The following is a 5,291-nucleotide window of genomic DNA, read 5'->3' as shown; positions in this document are numbered from 1 at the left end:
TGTCAAGGAGCGCTCGCGGTCTTGATCTACTCCTTCTAAACCACTTACAGTCACTAATTTAAACTGGACCGGACCAATATCAATGTCCTGGCTGACAGATACTGCTATAGGTGATTCAGTAATATCGACTCAGCGCTAAGAATAAAAGAATCACATCACGGTCATGCATACGGTAGCAGCATGGATGCGACCTTACCAGATGGCTCGGGTTAGAAGCTGGATGCCCCCCTCTAGTCACATCAATTCGAGATCTTACCCCTCTTGGCTCATAGATGGGCTTTGAGTACACCATACGATCTAGTGCTGCCCAGAACCCTAAAGACCATCTGCTACGACCATCTCCGGACACCTCCAGACCCCCATTCTACTACAATGGCGAAGATGACATAGAACCTGTGGGCGGATATCACCGGTGCACTTTTTTAAAATCCAGTTTATTGTCACTGAGCGAGACAACGCTATGTTAGACATCTACGCAGGATTCGCCACATCCGTAAGACCCCCAACCTATTACAGCCACTGTCCTACGGCTCCGATAACTTTAAACACCCGCGCAGGTAATGTTGTACACCCTCCACTCTCACTGCCCACACTATTTGATGCAACCCCTCCGATTGGTGAAACGAGTCCAAGGCTTGTAATCTTCCAATACTCCGATGTTACTCCTCTTCCCTTTCTTGACGTGACCCTTTTCTCCTCTTACGTAATTAAGACGCCAAGTGTGACTTGTCGCAGCGTGGGGTTGTCGATATTTGATGAAGACACAGAATCGAGCGGTTAATATAGGTGACACATTTCCTACGCGCGATAATCCAAATCGTGTTCTCCACAACCTCGGGTTCGGATCATTTCACCGATTTAGCCAGCCAAGGACACTGCAACAAAGTAAGCCCTTAAGCTTCTCTTGTGACATTCACACTCTGATTTTCTTTCTCACAGCCGCTGCGTGGCGATGAAATAGTCGTTGCCGGGAAACCTTCTGTCTTGCTGGGCACTGGGACTTACATTTTTTTGCAGTGCACTCATGATTCCGAGACCAGCAACAAGTCGGCTGTCATCCCTAGGCTCGTAACTAGCTTGGTGTATATCAAAGACGTTAGACGTAGTACAGACTGGTTACGAGTCTACGTCAGCTCATCGACTGCCTGTATGTACTAACGCGAAGAACGATAGATTTCTGTATAAGTAATAACGAAGAAGGGCGGATGATGATATCTGCGATTTACACGGTGGCCGTAGTAGTTGAGACTTCGAAGCAAGTGTTGGCTGATATCTATAGAGTGTTGTCGCGGATGTGAAAAATGGTAATACTTGGAGCCGCGAAGAGAAATATTCTAGTACGAGGCTAGTAATAAAAGTCCGTGAAGCCCAAAACAGTGTGTAACAACTAGGTTAGAATCTTTTGCAAACTATCCAGACGCTTGGGATCATGGCACTAGTACTATTTCGAGGGAAGGAATAAAGGCAGTGTATTCCGCCCGCTGCGCATCCGTAATCACCTCGGCGCTGAAAATTAAGCTCTCCAGGGGACAATTTGACCGTGACAAAAATGCCTTGAACGCCTCATGAGGCCACATTTCTACTTTGCTAGCTTCAAGCACGTGTAGATTGGGGAGTGATAGAGCATCGAACAGGTGAGATAAATCGTCTGTGTCCGCATGGTCACAATTGATGCGTAAGGATTGAAGTTTGGGGTGCGTGAATGGCTCCAAGGCCTTTACGTTGCTGAATCCTGCGCGGATCATCAACGAGGCGAGGTTAGGACATAGTTGGAGCAAGCGGAGGAATCCATCCGATTGAATTATTGCGATCTCAAGATTTGTCAAGTAGGTCCATACAGGACCGAGAGAAGATAGGTGCTCGTGGTCAAACCACAGCCCCATTATCTTGAGACTGTGCAGAGTGGACAGTGGCGAGATCGATTGTGCAAGAGCTGGCCAGGTATCACCATTTGATATGTTTATGGTCAGCTCCCGAAGTGCCGGGAGGTCTGTTAACAGATGTGCAGGTTGGTAGGTGTGGGAACGACGGATGGAGAGAGACGAGATTTGATTGATGTAAGGCTGAAGAAAGTGTCGTAGCTGGTCCGAGCAGCACCGAAGTGTTAACGAGAGCGGAAGTCCTCGTGATCGCTTGATCCATGAGTCACACCAGAAAGCTTCTCGCCGCCAGTCTTCCGAGTCGTACTGGGATTCCACAGTGAGCCAGCACCATAAACCGGGTGTGCCCACAGCAACCTCCCTCCATCGTCGGCATATTCCGGTCAATAGCATGGGGGCTTCTAGCGGCGATGGCGATGGCGATGGTGGGAGACAGTAGTGAAAAATTATGGATAGGATTTCAGTTGGCAAGCGCCAGAGAGCCGATCCGAGTCTCTTGTGTAAATTCTTGGACTGAGTGATCTTGTCCTTCTTTTCGACAAGTTGCCGGTGAAGATCGTAGATACTATGCATGACTGTTTCCAGGCTTGAGATATGGTGCGAAACTGCATCCAACTGCTGCTGGCGTTCGGCGATGATGGCTCTGATGCTCCGATCTTCAAGTTCGACGGCAGAGCAGTTGGTACTGGGGAATTGGGCTCGGGAGTACGGGGTTTCTAGGTCTGGCATCTGCTAATGGTCAATGTAGCATCGGATATATGATCACCCGCTAGACATACATTGATTGCTTGTGAAGGCGCGAGCTGAAGCAATCGATTATTATTCGAAGACACAACTGTTTGCACAAACTTGGCACTTACGATGATGTTTTGCAATGCACCAATGATATCTGAGACTGGGAAGACATTGACTTGTGAGTTAGCTGTCTGCATGTTAACGGTTGAAACGTTCGAGGAAGATGTCGATGTCGATGTGAAGAAAGAAAGGATTTAAGCTTTAAGTATAATAGTCTAAGAACGCGGCTGCCGAATGCAATGTTAAGAACCATGATAGCATACTGTCCCACATTTGAGACTTCAAAGCTGAATAATGCAAGTGTTGGCTACTGGAGATGATAAGATAGTGCTCGCAAGTGTGAAGAATAGCGATACTTAGAGCTGCAAAGAGAGATTTCCTACGAGGCTGGTAATAAAACCCAGTCAGAAGACTCAGAACCCACAAGTGTTGACGCGTGACGCGAGGCTGAGATCTGTGTGAGATAAACGTAAATAGAGGTAGATCAGGGTGCCGAGTGTTTTTGGCTAAAAGACAAACGTTGCCAAGGCTTATTTCGCAGTGTGCGTAAATTCCCACAGTGTGAATTTATTTTGGATTATCACAAAGTTGTGATTGCATTATAATGATTACAGACACTTACAATCACTATAATCATGTTACTTTCGCGATACACCTCATTGCTCTTTGATTATAAGCTCACGACATACAACAATAAATGTGATAACAACTGCCAACATTCGAAAAGTTTGTGTCAATTGACTAGTCCGATCTGGTCAGGTATTTTACTCAATTTGGAAGGTAACCGGACCAAGGACCGGTCTTTTTATTCCCACGATATTCAATGGATCGGACCGAACCATCAAAAACCGGTCTTTCGGTCTTTGACGCTTCAGCAACCAGTTCTGGACCGGTCCTAAACCGGCCAGGACCGTGTGGCACCGATCGGGGGCCTTAATATTGTGGTCCTACTATCTCTGACCCGGTGTTGCAAAATGGCCCGGAGTTGCAAATCACGATGTAGCACGCTCATATCTCACTCATTTCCTTCGCACAATGATTCTAGAGGATGGGTAATCCATAGCTTACTGTGTGTATTTTTTATTCCACGAAAAATGCACTAGAAGTGCTTGCGGCAGTGAAATACTGCTCAGAACGTGCACTTTCCACGCCAATCCATCGGAGGGAAGCCACCACATGCACTAAAAAATTCAGGAATTTTACCAGTGATTTCCCATTGCCTTCTAATACCACACCAAAATTTTCGACATGATAACTGAGTGGCGTTGAGAGACACAAATGTTGTACTATCGAGATGCAGGACGTGACAGGAGGAGTGAGATTGTGTTCGGAGTCATAAATCGCTGCTCGGCAACTCGGCTAAAACAATTCTTGAATAACACTCTCAATTGCCCCAGATTCGTTCAACGCTTGATGGTCTGTCTTCTGTGCGGGTGAGAATTTTTGCAACTCTGTACTCAAACACTGTTTCGCACCGGCTTCTCTCTGGCAACGTAGCCTCGACATATTTTTGCATAGCCTTACAGTATGTACTGAATCCTACCTGCCCATGTTGTTGCCTTATTTTTAATGTTGTGTAGTTGTTGTGTTATAAAAAAACAGGTCGAAAAGTTTTGCAACACCGGGCCAGAGATAGTATCTTGTCAAACAGTTAATATTTATATGTAAGTTGGTCAGACTGCCGCACGCGCATAACCGTTACACCAAAAGGTAGAATACTGAAAGCTTAGCTTTCAGTATCAGCGACAGTATATATACTGAGTATGGGAACTCAGGTAAGCCAGCGTGCTTACATTATACCCCAAAAACCAAATAGCAGATATGCACGCTAGACTCGGAGGATAAAGCTTAAGCATTATCGATGTATCGAACATCAGCACACCGTTTGTTGTGCATGACCTTGGCATGACCAACTGGACAGCCTGGACTTATGTGGTGGGGTTTTTCCGGCAACAAGCTAATGTAGCAAATAAACACTGTCATGTAAGTAGTACACAACAGGTTCCTGACGAGCAAAAATACTTGAACAGAGTGAGATTCGAACTCACGCCCCCGAAGAGACCAGATGACATGCTCATCTGATGAGCTGGTACTCCTTAGTCTGGCGCCTTAGACCGCTCGGCCATCTGTCCCGGTGGCGTCAAGCTAGAGGAGCGAGAGTCGACATCCTGGGGTCGTGATCCGGAGCGAGCGTCAATGTCAACTCAAAAAACAGCAGCATCGATGACGAAAACCACATGACAACTGAAGTTGCCATGGCGGCTGATCAGCAAAAACGTTTGAACAGAGTGAGATTCGAACTCACGCCCCCGAAGAGACCAGATGACGTGCTCATCTGATGAGCTGGTTCTCCTTAGTCTGGCGCCTTGGACCGCTCGGCCATCTGTCCATGTTGTCATGATCACCGTAAGCGTATTGATCTGCGTCTGTCTATATGTGGCGACGTTAGGGTAAAGTTGTTTGGCAACGTTTATTTCTGAAGGTATAGAACAACAAACCCAAATAAGTCCTTGTGATAACTTCCGTAATGAGAGTTCTTTTAACAGAGTCATGCACTTGAGTGTCAGTGGATTAGCACGTATATATCCATCCAGGTCCTTTCGCGCCCGTTCCTTT

General features: G+C 46.6%; 2 non-coding genes across 2 annotated transcripts; both read right to left on the bottom strand.

Annotated features, from left to right (window-relative positions):
- Positions 1 to 4,698: 4,698 nt before the first annotated feature.
- EDB91DRAFT_t118 lies at positions 4,699 to 4,807 on the bottom strand. The gene has a single exon. It is a non-coding gene; the product is annotated as a tRNA-Leu (tRNA).
- A 148-nt stretch (positions 4,808 to 4,955) lies between these two features.
- EDB91DRAFT_t117 lies at positions 4,956 to 5,064 on the bottom strand. Its single transcript has one exon. It is a non-coding gene; the product is annotated as a tRNA-Leu (tRNA).
- Between the last annotated feature and the right edge of the window lie 227 nt (positions 5,065 to 5,291).

The sequence above is a fragment of the Suillus paluster genome (genome assembly GCF_016628075.1).
Source record: "Suillus paluster strain FC165 chromosome Unknown EDB91scaffold_186, whole genome shotgun sequence".
Classification (NCBI taxonomy): Eukaryota; Fungi; Basidiomycota; class Agaricomycetes; order Boletales; family Suillaceae; genus Suillus; species Suillus paluster.
Note: the sequence above shows the minus strand (reverse complement) of the source record. Positions and strands in the feature narration are given on the sequence as shown.